General features: G+C 38.1%; 1 protein-coding gene across 1 annotated transcript in view; it reads left to right on the top strand.

The window, feature by feature from the left end:
- The window catches only part of BTG4 (BTG anti-proliferation factor 4), a 47,105-nt gene that overhangs the window by 17,098 nt on the left and 13,587 nt on the right, over positions 1-16,420 (top strand). The window lies entirely within an intron of this gene.

The raw sequence follows: 16,420 nt of genomic DNA, 5'->3' as shown, positions 1-16,420 counted from the left end.
GACCTGTAATAAGATTCAATGCATTATGAAGAGTAACAGTTTAAATAAACGTGCTGTGTTTTTAATACCTTCTTAGTTGAGTTTGTTGCAAGAAAGTTTTAAAAGTTCTTGTTTTTCGATAGCCATTAAAAAAAAAAAGTAGACCTTCATTTAGGGAAGAGTGATCCTCATAGTATTCAGGTTCTACTTTATTACCTGCCATTACTGTTCTATTTTATAAGGTCAGTAAGAGCTTGTCTGAAAACTACTTTTTAAGACATCATTCCCTTAAAAAATTTGGCATATTTCTAAACCTCATAATAGCCTTAATTATGACACTTTGTGGATGATATATCTCACTATGAAGAACTCAAGTGAAGCAGAAAAAAGCATAGTACCAAGGAAATAAAAATCCCTCCCATCCAACCAGAAATTACCATTATTAACATTAAATGGTGACCATCTTTCCAGTGATCCTTTATATACATACAAATGTAAGAACTGACATATAGAAAATTTAATAAGAAAACCATACTACGGGAGCTACTTGATAGATATTTAGACTTAATTTTACTTGACCTCAGAAAAAAAGAAACCTAAAGTGAAACTGAAAGTTGTTGAAATAGTCATAAGATTTTCTACCACAGAGTATTTTATTTTTTGAAATATTTCTTTTATGGTTTAAAAAAAGGAACACCAGGAGGCCAGACAGTCTTTAAAACTTAAAAAAAAAATACAGTATTGCTTATTTCTTACTATGAAAGCTGCAGAAATTAACATTCTTCATTTTTTCTTTGCTCCTTATCTTCCATGTCACTTTACAAATTGAGGTATAATTGACATATAACATTAGTTTCAGGTGCACAACATGATCTGATATTTGTATACATTGTGAAATGATTACCACAATAAGTCTAGTTAACGTCTGTCAGCATAAATAGTTACTTTTTTTGGGGGGGGATGAGAACTGTTTTTACTCTCTTGGTAACTTTCAAATATGCAATGTTTTTAATGTCAAGGTTTAATATTTAAGTTCTCTCCTGAAATAATTATTCTCAATAGTTGATTTTTCTTAGTTCTATATTTCAACTTATTCAATGAATGCTCATCAATATTTTCTATATGTGAAATCTATTTTGATTCACCTTTCTTTTTTATAAATTTTATTTTATTCATTTTTTTATACAGCAGGTTCTTATTAGTCTACAGTTTTATACACATCAGTGTATACATGTCAATCCCAATTGCCCAATTCAGCATACCACCATCCCCACCCTCCCGAGGCTTTCCCCCCTTGGTGTCCATATGTTTATTCTCTACATCTGTGTCTCAACTTCTGCCCTGAAAACCGGTTCATCTGTACCATTTTTCTAGGTTCCACATACATGCATTAATATACGATATTTGTTTTTCTCTTTCTGACTTACTTCACTCTGTATGACAGTCTCTAGATCCATCCATGTCTCAACAAATGACCCAGTTTCGTTCCTTTTTATGGCTGGGTAATATTCCATTGTATATATGTACCACATCTTCTTTATCCATTCATCTCTCGTTGGGCATTTAGGTTGCTTCCATGACCTGGCTATTGTAAATAGTGCTGCAATGAACATTGGGGTGCATGTGTCTTTTTGAATTATGGTTTTCTCTGGGTATATGCCCAGTAGTGGGATTGCTGGATCATATGGTAATTCTATTTTTAGTTTTTTAAGGAACCTCCATATTGTTCTCCATAGTGGCTGTATCATTTACATTCCCACCAACAGTGCAATAGGGTTCCCTTTTCTCCACACCCTCTCCAACATTTGTTGTTTATAGATTTTCTGATGATGCCCATTCTAACTGGTGTGAGGTGATACCTCATTGTAGTTTTGATTGGCATTTCTCTAATAATTAGTGATGTTGAGCAGCTTTTCATGTGCTTCTTGGCCATCTGTATGTCTTCTTTGGAGAAATGTCTATTTAGGTCTTCTGCCCATTTTTGGATCGGGTTGTTTGTTTCTTTAATATTGAGCTGCATGAACTGTTTATATATTTTGGAGATTAATCCTTTGTCCATTGATTCGTTTGAAAATATATTCTCCCATTCTGAGGGTTGTCTTTTTGTCTTGTTTGTAGTTTCCTTTGCTGTGCAAAAGCTTTGAAGTTTCATTAGGTCCCATTTGTTTATTTTTGTTTTTATTTCCATTACTCTAGGAGGTGGATCAAAAATGATCTTGCTGTGATTTATGTCAAAGAGTGTTCTTCCTATGTTTTCCTCTAAGAGTTTTATAGTGTCTGGTCTTATACTTATGTCTCGAATCCATTTTGAGTTTATTTTTGTATGCGGTGTTAGGGAGTGTTCTAATTTCATTCTTTTACATGTAGCTGTCCAGTTTTCCCAGCACCATTTATTGAAGAGACTGTCTTGTCTCCATTGTATACTGTTGCCTCCTGTGTCATAGATTAGTTGATCATAGGTGCGTGGGTTTATCTCTGGGCTTTCTATCTTGTTCCATTGATTTATATTTCTGTTTTTGGCCAGTACCATATTGTCTTGATTACTGTAGCTTTGTAGTATAGTCTGAAGTCAGGGAGTGTGGTTCCTCCAGCTCCGTTTTTTCCCCTCAAGACTGCTTTGGCTATTCGGGTTGTTTGTATCTCCATACAAATTTTAAGATTATTTGTTCTAGTTCCGTAAAAAATGCCATTGGTAATTTGATAGGGATTGCATTGAATCTGTAGATTGCTTTGGGTAGTATAGTCATTTTCACATTATTGATTCTTCCAATCCAAGAACATGGTATATCTCTCCATCTGTTGGTATCATCTTTAATTTCTTTCAGCAGTGTCATAGTTTTCTGCATACAGATCTTTTGTCTCTCTAGGTAGGTTTATTCCTAGGTATTTTATTCTTTGCGTTGCAATGGTAAATGGGAGTGTTTCCTTAATTTCTCTTTCAGATTTTTCATCATTTGTGTATAGGAATGCAAGAGATTTCTGTGCATTAATTTCATATCATTCAGCTTAACCAAATTCATTGATTAGCTCTAGTAGTTTTCTGGTGGCATCTTTAGGATTCTCTTTGTATAGTATCATGTCATCTGCAAACAGTGACAGTTCAACTTCTTTTCCAATTTGTATTTTTTTATTTCTTTTTCTTCTCTGATTGCCGTCACTAAGATTTCCAAAACTATGTTGAATAATAACGGGGAGAGTGGACATCCTTGTCTTTTTCCTGATCTTAGAGGAAATGCTTTCAGTTTTTCACCATTGAGAATGATGTTTGCTGTGTGTTTGTTGTATATGGCCTTTATCATGTTGAGGTAGGTTCCCTCTATGCCCACTTTCTGGAGAGTTTTTATCATAAATGGGCATTGAATTTTGTCAAAAGCTGTTTCTGCATTTATTGAGATGATCATATGGTTTTTATCCTTAAATTTGTTAATATGGTGTATCACACTGATTGATTTGTGTATATTGAAGAATCCTTGCATCCCTGGGATAAATCCCACTTGATTGTGGTGTATGATCCTTTTAATTTGTTGTTGGAGTCTGTTTGCTAGTAGTTTGTTGAGGATTTTTGCATCTATATTCATCAGTGATATTGGTGTGTAATTTTCTTTTTTTGTAGTATTTTTGTCTGGTTTTGGTATCAGGGTGATGGTGGCCTCACAGAATGAGTTTGGGAGTGTTCCTTCCTCTGCAATTTTTGGAAGAGTTTGAGAAGGATGGGTGTTAGCTCTTCTCTAAATGTTTGATACAATTCACCTGTGAAGCCATTTGGTCCTGGACTTTTGTTTGTTGGAAGTTTTTTAATCACAGTTTCAATTTCATTACTTGTGATTGGTCTATTCATATTTTCTATTTCTTCCTGGCTCAGTCTTGGAAGGTTATACCTTTCTAAGAATTTGTCCATTTCTTCCAGTTTGTCCATTTTATTGGCATAGAGTTGCTTGTAATAGTCTCTTAGGATGCTTTGTATTTCTGCAGTGTCTGTTGTAACTTCTCCTTTTTCATTTCTAATTTTATTGATTTGAGTCCTCTCCCTCTTTTTCTTGATGAGTCTGGCTAATGGTTTATCAACTTTGTTTATGTTCTCAAAGAACCAGCTTTTAGTTTTATTGACCTTTGCTATTGTTTTCTTTGTGTCTATTTCATTTATTTCTGCTCTGATCTTGACGATTTCTTTCCTTCTGCTAACTTTGCGTTTTGTTTGTTCTTCTTTCTCTAGTTCCTTTAGGGGTAAGGTTAGATTGTTTATTTGATATTTTTCTCGTTTCTTGAGGTAGGCTTGTATATAAGCTTCCCTCTTCCTTCTTTTTGATTTCCTCTTTGATTTTTTCAGTGATCTCTTGGTTATTCAGTAACGTATTGTTTAGCCTCCATGTGTTTGTGTTTTTCATGTTTTTTTCCCTGTAATTCACTTCTCATCTCATAGCGTTGTGGTCAGAAAAGATGCTTGATATGATTTCAATTTTCTTAAATTTACTGAGGCTTGATTTGTGACCCAAGATATGATCTATCTTGGGAATGTTCCATGCGCACTTGAGAAGGAAGTGTAACCGGCTGTTTTTGGATGGAATGTCCTATAAATATCAATTAAATCTATCTGGTCTATTATGTCATTTAAAGCTTCTGTTTCCTTATTTATTTTCATTTTGGATGATCTGTCCATTGGTGTAAGTGAGGTGCTAAAGTCCCCCACTATTATTGTGTTACTGTTGATTTCCTCTTTTATAGCTGTTAGCAGTTCCCTTATGTATTGAGGTGCTCCTATGTTGGGTGCATATATATTTATAATTGTTATATTACCTTCTTGGATTGATCTCTTGATCATGATGTAGTGTCCTGCCTTGTCTCTTGTAAGAGTCTTTATTTTAAAATCTATTTTATCTGATATGAGTATTGCTATCCAGCTTTCTTTTGATTTCCATTTGCATGGAATACCTTTTTCCATTCCCTCACTTTCAGTCTGTATGTGTCCCTAGGTCTGAGGTGGGTCTCTTGTAGACCGCATATAGATGGGTCTTGTTTTTGTATCCATTCAGCAAGCCTGTGTTTTTTGGTTGGAGCATTTAATCCATTCACGTTTAAGGTAATTATCGATATGTATGTTCTTATGACCATTTTCTTAATTGTTTTGGGTTTGTTTTTGTAGGTCCTTTTCTTGTCTTTTGTTTCCCACTTAGAGAAGTTCCTTTAGCATTTGTTGTAGAGCTGGTTTGGTGGTGCTGAATTCTCTTAGCTTTTGCTTGTCTGTAAAGCTTTTGATTTCTCCATTGAATCTGAATTAGATCCTTGCTGGGTAGGGTAATCTTGGTTTTAGGTTCTTCCCTTTCATCACTTTAAGTATATCATGCCACTCCCTTCTGGCTTGTAGAGTTTCTGCTGAGAAATCAGCTGTTAACCTTATGGGAGTTCCCTTGTATGGTATTTGTTGTTTTTCCCTTGCTGCTTTCAATAATTTTTCTTTGTCTTTAATTTTTCCCAATTTGATTACTATGTATCTTGCCTGTTTCTCCTTGGGTTTATCCTGTATGGGACTCTCTGCGCTTCCTGGACCTGGGTGGCTCTTTCCTTTCCCATGTTCGGGAAGTTTTTGACTATAATCTCTTCAAATATTTTCTCTGGTGTTTCTCTCTCTCTTCTCCTGGGAACCCTATAATGCGAATGTTGTTTTGTTTAATGTTGTCCCAGAGGTCTCTTAGGCTGTGTTCATTTCTTTTCATTCTTTTTTCTTTATTCTCTTCTGCAGCAGTGAATTCCACCATTCTGTCTTCCTGGTCACTTATCCGTTCTCCTGCTTCAGTTATTCTGCTATTGATTCCTTCTAGTGTGGTTTTCATTTCAGTTATTGTATTATTTATATTGTTCATGTCTGTTTGTTTGCTCTTTAATTCTTCTAGGTCTTTTTAAAACATTTCTTGCATCTTCTCCATCTTTGCCTCCATTCTTTTTCTGAGGTCCTGGATCATCTGCGCAATCATTATTCTGAATTCTTTTTCTGGAAGGTTGCCTATCTCCACTTCATTTAGTTGTTTTTCTGGGGTTTTACCTTGTTCCTTCTTCTGGTACATAGTCCTCTGCCTTTTCATCTTGTCTATCTTTCTGTGAATGTGGTGTTTGTTCCACAGGTTGCAGGATTGTAGTTCTTCTTGCTTCTGCTGTCTGCCCTGTCTCACCAAGCCATGGCTGGAAGAAACTCTGGATACAGGTCAGAGGCAGAGGGTGCTCAGTCGAAGCGCCCAGTCCACCTCATGGAGGCGGTCAGCATTCAAGTCCAGCAGGCCCTCTCACAGCGAAGTGTGCACATAGGTGGAGGCACCAAGTACTGCAGCCCGCAGTGGTCCTCACAGCATGAGAAGAAGTTGGCTGATCTGTCGCGGCACAGCTTCACTGAGTGATCGTGGCCTGAGCAGGGCCTCGTGAACACTCTCTGCAGACACAATGCCCACACCTGCCTGGGGGCCACGGCTCACCTCCCGGCCACTTGGGCGCACAGAGCCCAGTGGCTGCAGCCCTGCAGCCTTTGCAGGACCGGCATCACAGTCAGAAGATGCAGGGCCATGGGCCCCAGCTAGGTCAGCCCCTCGATGCTGTGCTCCCACACCTTGATTCACCTTTGATTAGCTGGATTTTATTGTTAAGCAGCCTTTTCACAAATAGCTCATAGTTGTTCTATCCCGTGGGTTCATTTGTGCTTGAGGCTCTTTATTCTTTTATACTTGAAGAACAACTTGTCTGAGGATTAAAATGTTAGGTCATGTTTTCTTTCACTTATAGCTTCATAGCCATCACTCTAATCTAATGTTTCTGGCATTGTACTTGCTGTAGAGAAACCTGAGACCAGTTTGATTTCCCCAACTTTCCGACACTGACACAAACATGTATGTTTACTTTTTTAGGTGAATCCCTTTGCCTGACAGTCTGAAAAATTCTTTCTTTATACTTGAAGTCTATGTCTCAGTCATTCTGTGTCGTTCTTTTCCTGAAACATTGTGGCTGTTTCTGATCTGCAAATTTAATTTTTCTAAAGCTATCTTCTATAATATTATATTTGAATGTGTTCTTTGTCCATTTAGGGGATACCAAGTCTCTTTATGCTGGAAAATTTTCTTTGTCATAACTATTATTTGATTGCTTTCATATCTTTCTTTCTTCTTTTATAAACCATAATTGTTTTAAACTTTCCTACTGCTAGTTTGATTCTCAGTCCTGTTTAGTCTTTCTTGTTTTTACCTTATATATTCCATAATGATGTTACGTTGAATTTCAATTAATGATTTTCTCTGTAGGTTTTATTCACATCTCAAATTTGTTGGACTAAAAAATGAAACAGAAGTGTATAAAAGTTACTATATCTAAAATATAATGTAATACTTGACTGTGACAGAAGAATGGGTTTGTAAGAACTTTTGCAGAGATGGTTTTATTAACAAAGTGCTTCATGAAATTTGTGAGGTTGGCTTGAAAGAACTTCCAGAAAACAGATGGTAAATCTGTGGCACATGTATTACTACTCCTGTACCCCTTGATGGATGTGCTAATAAATCACAGTGTTCTTATTTGGGTGCAGAGATTGTCTCACAACTCTATGCAACATAGTACTAGAGACAGCCATTAAAATGAATTGTTCCAAGTTGTACTCAAGAAGAAATCAATTCCATCACTGTTCTAGAACTTGGCACAGATGGAGCCATCCATGAGCTTTATAGCCCTGCAAATTCTTTAGAGCTTCTCATGTTTCCCTGAAGCAAATGTATAGGGGAAAACATAAGGAACTATGTATTTTTTGCTGTGATTAAAAGTAATCAATATACAAGTCCAGGAAGTGAAGAGAGTCCCAGACAGGATAAACCCAAGGAGGAAAACACTGAGACACATAGTAATCAAACTGACAAAAATTAAAACAAAGAAAAAGTATTAAAAGCAACAAGGGAAAAATGACAACATACAAGGGAACTCCCATAACATTATCACCTGATCTCTCAGCAGAAACCCTGCAAGACAGAAGGGAGTGGCACAATATATTTAAAGTGATGAAAGGGAAGAACCTACAACCAAGAATACTCTACCCAGCAAGGCTGTCATTCAGATTAGACAGAGAAATCAGAAGTTTTACAGACAAGCAAAAGCTAAGAGAATTCAGCACCACCAGACCAGCTTTGCAACAAATGTTAAAGGAACACCTCTAGGTGGGAAAGAGGCTAACAACTTAAAAAAAAACCCCAAAAAACCCTTGCACATATATAGACTGCTATATCAAAACCGCATGGGAACAGGAAACCCCCAAAGTACAAGAGATACACACACGAAAAAGAAAAAGCAATCCAAACACAACACTAAAGATGGTCATCAAACCACAAGAGAAGAGAGCAAAAGAAGAAGGGAAGAAAAAAAGCCCTACAAAAACAAACCCCAAACAATTAAGAAAATGGCAATAGGCATACACTTATCAATAATTACCTTAAATGTAAATGGATTAAATGTGCCAGACAAAAGACATAGACTGACTGAGTGGATTCAAAAACAAGACCCGTATATATGCTGTCTACAAGAGACCCACCCCAGACCTAGGGACACATAGAGACTGAAAGTGAAGGGATGGAAAAAGATATTCCATGCAAATGGAAATCAAAAGAAAGCTGGAGTAGAAATACTCATATCAGACAAAATAGACTTTAAATTAAAGACTGTTATAGGAAATGAAGGAAGACACTACATAATGATCAAGGGATCAATCCAAGAAGAAGATATAACAATTATAAATATATGTGCATCTAACAGAGGAGCAACTCAATATACAATGCAAATGCTAAGAGCTATAAAAGGGGAAATCGACAGTAACACAATAAGAGTGGGGGACTTTAAAACCTCACTTACACCAATCGACAGATCATCCAGACAGAAATTAATAAGGAAACACAGCTTTAAATGACACAATAGACCAAATAGATTTAACTGATATTTATAGGACATTCCACCTTAAAGTGGCAGAATACGCTTTCTTCCTAAGTATACATGAACATTCTCCAGGATAGATCACATCTTGGGTCACAAGTCAAGCCTTACCAAATGGAAGAAAATTGAAATCGTATCAAACTTCTTTTCTGACCACTACATATGAGACTAAAAATCAATTACAGGAAAAAACTATAAAAAACACAGTGCACTACTAAGTAACCAAGAGAACTCTGAAGAAACCAAAGAGGAAATCAAAAAATATCTAGAGACAAGTGACAACGAAAACACAATGACCCAAAACCCATGGGATGCAGCAAAAGCAGTTCTAAGAGGGAAGTTTATAGCAATACAATCCTACCTCAAGAAACAAGAAAAATCTCAAATAAACAATCTAACCTTACCCCTAAAAGAACTAGAGAAAGAAGAACAAACAAAACCCAACGTTAGTAGAAGGAAAGAAATCATAAAGATCAGAGCAGAAATAAATGAAATAGAAACAAAGAAAACAATAGCAAAGATCAATGAAACTAAAAGCTGGTTCTTTGAAAAGCTAAACAAAATTGATAAACCTTTAGTCAGACTCATCAAGAAAAAGAGGGAGAGTATGGAAATGAATAAAATTAGAAATGAAAAGGAAAAATCACAAGTGACATTGCAGAAACACAAAGGATCATAAGAGACTACTATAAGCAACTGTATGCCAATAAAATGGATAACCTGGAAGAAATGGACAAATTCTTAGAAAAGTACAGTCTCCTGAGACTGAACCAGGAAGAAATAGAAAATATAAACAGACTTATCACAAGCACTGAAATTGAAACTGTGATTAAAAAACTCCTAACAAACAAAATGTCTAGGACCTGATGGCTTCACAGGCGAATTCTATCAAACATTTAGAGAAGAGCTAACACCTATCCTTCTGAAACCGTTCCAAAAATTTGCAGAGGAAGGAACACTCCCAAACTCATTCTGTGAGGCCACGATCACCCTGATACCAAAACCAGACAAAGATACCACATACACAAAAAAAATACAGGCCAATATCACTGATGAACATAGACACAAAAATCCTCAACAAAATAGTAGCAATCTGAATCCAACCATATATTAAAAGGATCATACACCATGATTGAGTGGGATATATCCTAGGATGCAAGGATTCTTTAATATCTGCAAATCAGTCAGTGTGATATACCACATCAACAAATGAAGACTAAAAATCATATGGTCATCTCAATAGATGCCGTAAAAGCTTTTGACAAAATTCAGCACCCATTTATGATAAAAACTCTCCACAAAGTGGTCATAGAGGGAACCTACCTTAACACAATAAAGGCCTTATCGACAAACCTATAGCTAAAATACTCAATGGTGAAAAGCTGAAAGCATTTCTTCTGAGATCAGGGACAAGACAAGGATGTCCACTCTCACCACTTTTATTCAACATAGTTTTGGAAGTCCTAGCTACAGCAATCAGAGAAGAAAAAGAGATAAAAGGAATCCAAGTTGGAAAAGAAGTTGAACTGTCACTGTTTGCAGATGGCATGATACTATACATAGAAAATCCTAAAGACACTATCAGAAAACCACTAGAGGTCATCAATGAATTTGGTAAAGTTGCAGGATACAAAATTAATGCACAGAAATCTCTTGCATTCCTATACAATAACAATGAAAGATCAGAAAAAGAAACTCAAGAAACAACCCCATTTACCATCGCATCAAAAAATAAATAAATAAAATACCTAGGAATAAACATATCTGAGACAAAAACCTGTACTCCAGAAACTATGAGATACTGATGAAAGAAATCGAAGAAGACACAAACAGATGGAAAGATATACCATGTTCGTGGATTGGAAGAATCAATATTGTGAAAATGACTATACTACCCAAAGCAATTTACAGATTCAGTGCAATCCCTATCAAATTACCAATGGCATTTTTCAAAGAATTAGAACAAAAGAATCTTAAAATTTGTATGGAGACACAAAAGGCTCTGAATAGCCAAAGCAATCTTGAGAAAAAATAACAGAGCTGGAAGAATCAGGCTTCCTGACTTCAGACTATACTACAAAGCTATAGTCGTCAAATCATTATGGTACTGGCACAAAAATAGAAATATAGATCAATGGAACAAGAAAGCTCAGAAATAAACCCACGCACCTATGGTCAATTAATCTATGACAAAGGAGGCAAGACTACACAATGTTGGGAAAACAGTCTCTTCAACAAATTGTGCTGGGAAAACTGGACAGCTACATATAAAAAATGAAATTAGATCATTCTTTAACACCATATACAAAAATAATCTCAAAATGGATTAAAGACCTAAATGTGAGGCTGGACACTATAAAACTCTTTGAGGAAAACATAGGCAGAACGCTCTCTGACATAAATTGCAGCAGTATCTTTTCTGATCCATCTTCCAGAATAATGGAAATAAAAAGAAAAATAAACAAATGAGACCTAATTAAACTCTAAAGCTTTTGCACAGCAAAGGAAACCATAAACAAAACAAAAATATAACCCACAGATTGGGAGAAAATATTTGCAAATCATGTCACTGACAAGGGATTAGTCTCCAAAATTTACAAACAGCTCATGAGACTTAATATCATCAAAACAAACAACCCAATCCAAAAATGGGCAGAAGACATGAATAGACATTTCTCCAAAGAAGACACACAGATGGCCAAGAGGCACATGAAAAGATGTTCACCATCACTAACTATTGGAGAAATGCAGATCAAAACTACAATGAGCTATCACCTCACATCAGTCAAAAAAATCGTCAAAAAATCCTCAAACAATAAATGCTGGAAAGAATGTGGGGAGAAGGGACCCCTCCTACACTGTTGGTGGGACTGTAAATTGGTACAGCCCCTATGGAGAACAGTATGGAGGTTCCTTAAAAAACTAAAAATAGAGCTACCATATGACCCTGCAATCCCACTCCTGGGCATATATCTGGAGGAAAACATGGTCTGAAAGGATACATGCACCCCAATGTTCATTGCAGCACTGTTTATGATAGCAAAGACATGGAAACAATCTAAATGTCCATCAACAGAGGAATGGATAAAGAGGATGTGGTACATATATACAATGGAATATTACTCAGCCATTAAAGAGAATGAAATAATGTCATTTGCAGCCACATGGATGGACCTAGAGATTGTCATACTGAGTAAAGTAAGTCAGACAGAGAAAGAGAAACATCATATGATATCCCTTATGTGCAGAATCTGAAAAGAAATGATACAAATGAACTTATTTACAAAACAGAAACAGACTCATGGACTTAGAGAACGAACTTATGGTTACTGAGGGGAAGGGTGGGGGAAGGGATAGTTAGGCAGTTTGGAATCGACATGTACACACTGCCACGTTTAAAACGTTTACAGACAAGCAAAAGCTAAGATAATTCAGAAGGAGAAATTAAGGATACAATCCCATTTACCATAGCAACAAAAAGAATAAAATACCTAGGAATAAACCTATCTAAGGATGCAGAAGACCCGTACTCAGAAAACTATAAAACACTGATGAAAGTAATCAAAGATGACATAAACAACAAATGGAGAAATATACCACATTCTTGAATTGGAAGAATCAACATTGTGAAAATGACTATACTACCCAAAGCAGTCTACAGATTCAATGCAAGCCCTATCAGATTACTAATGGCGTTCTTCACAGAATTAGAACAAAAAATTTTACAATTTTTCTTTTGTATGGAAACACAAAAGACCCCGAATAGCCAAAGCAATCTTGACAAAGAAAAACGGAGCTGGAGGAATCAGGCTCTCTGTCTTCAGACTATACTACAAAGCTACAGTAATCAAGACAGTATGGGGGCTTCCCTGGTGACACAGTGGTTAAGAATCTGCCTGCCAATGCAGGCGACATGGGTTTGAGCCCTGGTCCGGGAAGATCCCACATGCCACGGGTCAACGAAGCCCGTGAGCCACAACTACTGAGCCTGCATGACACAACTACTGAAGCCCATGTGCTTAGAGCCCATGCTCTGCAACAAGAGAAGCCACCACAATGAGAAGCCCGTGAACCACAGCAAAGAGTAGCCTCCGCTTGCCACAACTAGAGAAAGCCCGTGCACAGCAACAAGACCCAATGCAGCCAAAAATAAATAAATTAAAAAAAAAAAGACAGTATGGTACTGGCACAAAAACAGAAACATAGATCAGCGGAACAGGATAAAAAGCCCAGAGATAAACCCACACACATATGGCCATCTAATTTATGACCAAGCAGGTGAGAACATACAATGGAGAAAAGACAGCCTCTTCAATAAGTGGTGTTGTTAAAACTGGACAGCTACATGTTAAAGAATGATATTAGAACACTCCCTAATGCCATACACAAAAATAAACTCAAAATGGATTAAAGACCTAAATGTAAGACTGGACAATATAAAACTCTTAGAGGAAAACATAAGAAAAACACTCTTGCCATCAACCATGGCAAGATCTTTTTTGACCCACCTCCAAGAGTAATGAAAATAAAAAGAAAAAGAAACAAATGGGATCTAATGAAGCAAAGGCTTTTGCACAGCAAAGGAAACTATAAACAAGATGAAAAGACAACCCTCAGAATGGGAGAAAATTTGTAAATGAAGCAACGGACAAAGGATTAATCTCTAAAATATACAAATAGCTCATGGAGCTCAATATCAAGAAAACAAACAACCCAATTAAAAAATGGTTGGAAGACCTAAATAGACATTTCACCAAAGAAGACATACAGGTGGCCAAGTGGCACATGGAAAGATGCTCAACATCACTAATTATCAGAGAAATGCAAATCAAAACTACAATGAGATATCACCTCACACCAGTCAGAATGGCCATCATCAAAAAATCTACAAACAATAAATGCTGCAGAGTGTGTGGAGAAAATGGAACCCTCTTGCACTGTTGGTGGGAATGTAAATTGATACAGCCACTATGGAGAACAGTATGGAGGTTGCTTAAAAAACAAAAAATAGAACTACCATATGACCCAGCAATCCCACTACTGGGCATATACCCTGAGAAAACCATAATTCAGAAGGACACATGTACCCCAATATTCATTGCAGCACTATTTACAATAGCCAGGAAATGGAAATAATGTAAATGTCTGATAGATGAATGGATAAAGAAGATGTGGTACCTATATACAATGGAATATTACTCAGCGATAAAAAGGAACAAAATTGGGTCATTTGTAGACATGTGGATGGACGTGTAGTCTGTCATACAGAGTGAAATAAGCCAGAAAGAGAAAAACAAATACTGTATATTAACACATATATGTGGAATCTAGAAAAATGGTACAGATGAACCTTTTTGCAGGGCAGGAATAGAGACATAGCTGTAGAGAATGGACATGTGGACACATGGCGGGGAAGGGGAGGGTGGGACCAATTGGGAGATTAGGATTGACATATATACAGTACCATATATAAAATAGATAGCTTGAGGGAACATGCTTTATAAAAGCACAGGAAGCTGAGCTTGGTGCTCTGTGACAACGTAGATGGGTGGGATGGGTGGGGTGGGAGGGAGGTCCAAAAGGGAGGGGATATAGGTATACATATAGTTGATTCACTTTATTGTACAGCAGAAACTAACAAAACATTGTAAAGCAATCATACTCCAATAAAAAAAATAAGTAAAATAAGAGAATAAAACCATAAAAATAAAAAGTAAATAAAAAATAAAAAGAATAATAAAAAATGAACAACAAAACAAAATGAAAAAAACAATAGTAATAATAATAATATTTTCCTGTGGCCTCAGCTGTCAGTGTCCTTGCCCCCACAGTGAGCCACAGCCAATCCCTGCCTTCCTAGGAAGTCCTCCAATACTTCTAGGTAGGTCTCTGGACCTGCAGTGGGCACTTGTGGCCAACTCAGACTCTGTCTGATCTGGCCTTACTCCTGCATGTACTTGCTCCCAAAGTCCACAGTTGCTGCCAAAGTCCATAGCCTCAATTGTGGGAACACTTGTTAAATCAGATATTCCACAGATGCAGGGTTCACCAACCGTTTGCAAGGACGCAATCTGCTGCTCCTGTGGCTGCAGGGAGAGAGCCCTTCCTCTTCTTTGATCCCATTGCCCCTGGAGTTCAGCTTTGGTTTTGGCCCCGCCTCTGCGTGCGGGTCACCCTCAGGCATCTGTTCCCCGCCCTGGCAAGAGGGGCGAATTCAGTGGCTGATTAGTACTCACTTGCTCACTCAGACCAGGGAGAGGGAGGGATAAGCAGTCACAATTGGGATGTGCGGGGTGTGCCTGCGACGGCAGAAGGCGGCAGGAAGTTGCAACAGCCTGAGGTGCACTGTGCGCTCTCCTGGCGAAGCTGGCCCCAGAAGAGCGCATGGCATGCTTCAGACTGCCGTGGGACCCTCGGCAGTGGTGGGCTGCATAGGCTCCCGGAGGTGTGGGCAGGGACCTGTACTTGCTCACAGGACCCGCGGTGCCAGCGGTAGCCATCTTGCCCGCCTCTGGTGTCCAAGATAACAGCTGTGGCTTGCACCCGCCCCTGGACCTTGTGTAGGCGGTGCCTTGCCATTTGTGAGCGCACGGAGCAAGAAGCTCCTATGTTGGGCCCACCCTTTTCCTTGCGCACCCCGCAACAATGGTCTCTTGCCTCTCTGGCAGGCCCAGGCTTCTTCCCGGACCCCCTCCCGGTTAGCTGTGGTGCACTGGCCTCCTCAGGCTGTCTTCACACAGCCAACCCCAGTCCTCTCTCGGGGCCCCCACCCGCCCCAGAAGGTGAGCAGACAAGCGTCTCAGGCCGGTGAGTGCTGGTCGGCACCGATCGTCTTTGCGGGAATCTCTCCGCTTTGCCCTCCGCACCCCTGTGGCTGTGCTCTTCTCTGAGGCTCCGAAGCTCCCCCTACCCACCCCTGCCAGTGAGGGGGCTTCCTAGTGTGCATAAACTTTTCCTCCTTCACAGCTCCCTCGCAGAGGTGCAGGTCCCATCCCTATTCCTTTGTCTCTCTTTTTTCTTTTTTCTCTTGCCCTACCTAGTTATGTGGAGATTTTCTTGCCTTTCTGGAAGTCTGAGGCCTTCTGCCAGCGTTCAGCAGGTGTTCTGTAGAAGCTGTTCCACATGTAGATGTATTTTTGATGTATCTGTGGGGAGGAAGGTGATCTCCACGTCTTACTCCTCCACCATCTTGAAGGATTTCCCCAACCTTAGATTTTTGATTCGAGACTTTTCCTCTTTTCTAATATAGGTACTCAGGGCTATAAATTTCCCTCTCAACACTGCTCACCTGTTCCGACAAGCTTTTATATGTTGACTTTTCATTGTCATTCAGTTCAATGTATTTTAAAATTTTTCCTTAAGACAACTTCTTTGATCCTTGGATTATTTAGATGTTGTTTAGTTTCTAAGTATTTGGAGACTTACCTGTTATTTTTCTGTTACTGGTTTCTAATTTGATTATATTCTGGTTAGAGAATATGCTTTGTATGTTTTTAAT

The sequence above is a fragment of the Orcinus orca genome, chromosome 8 (genome assembly GCF_937001465.1).
Source record: "Orcinus orca chromosome 8, mOrcOrc1.1, whole genome shotgun sequence".
NCBI classification, from domain to species: Eukaryota; Metazoa; Chordata; class Mammalia; order Artiodactyla; family Delphinidae; genus Orcinus; species Orcinus orca.
The sequence above is the reverse complement of the archived record's forward strand: the minus strand, read 5'-3'. Positions and strand labels throughout refer to the sequence as shown.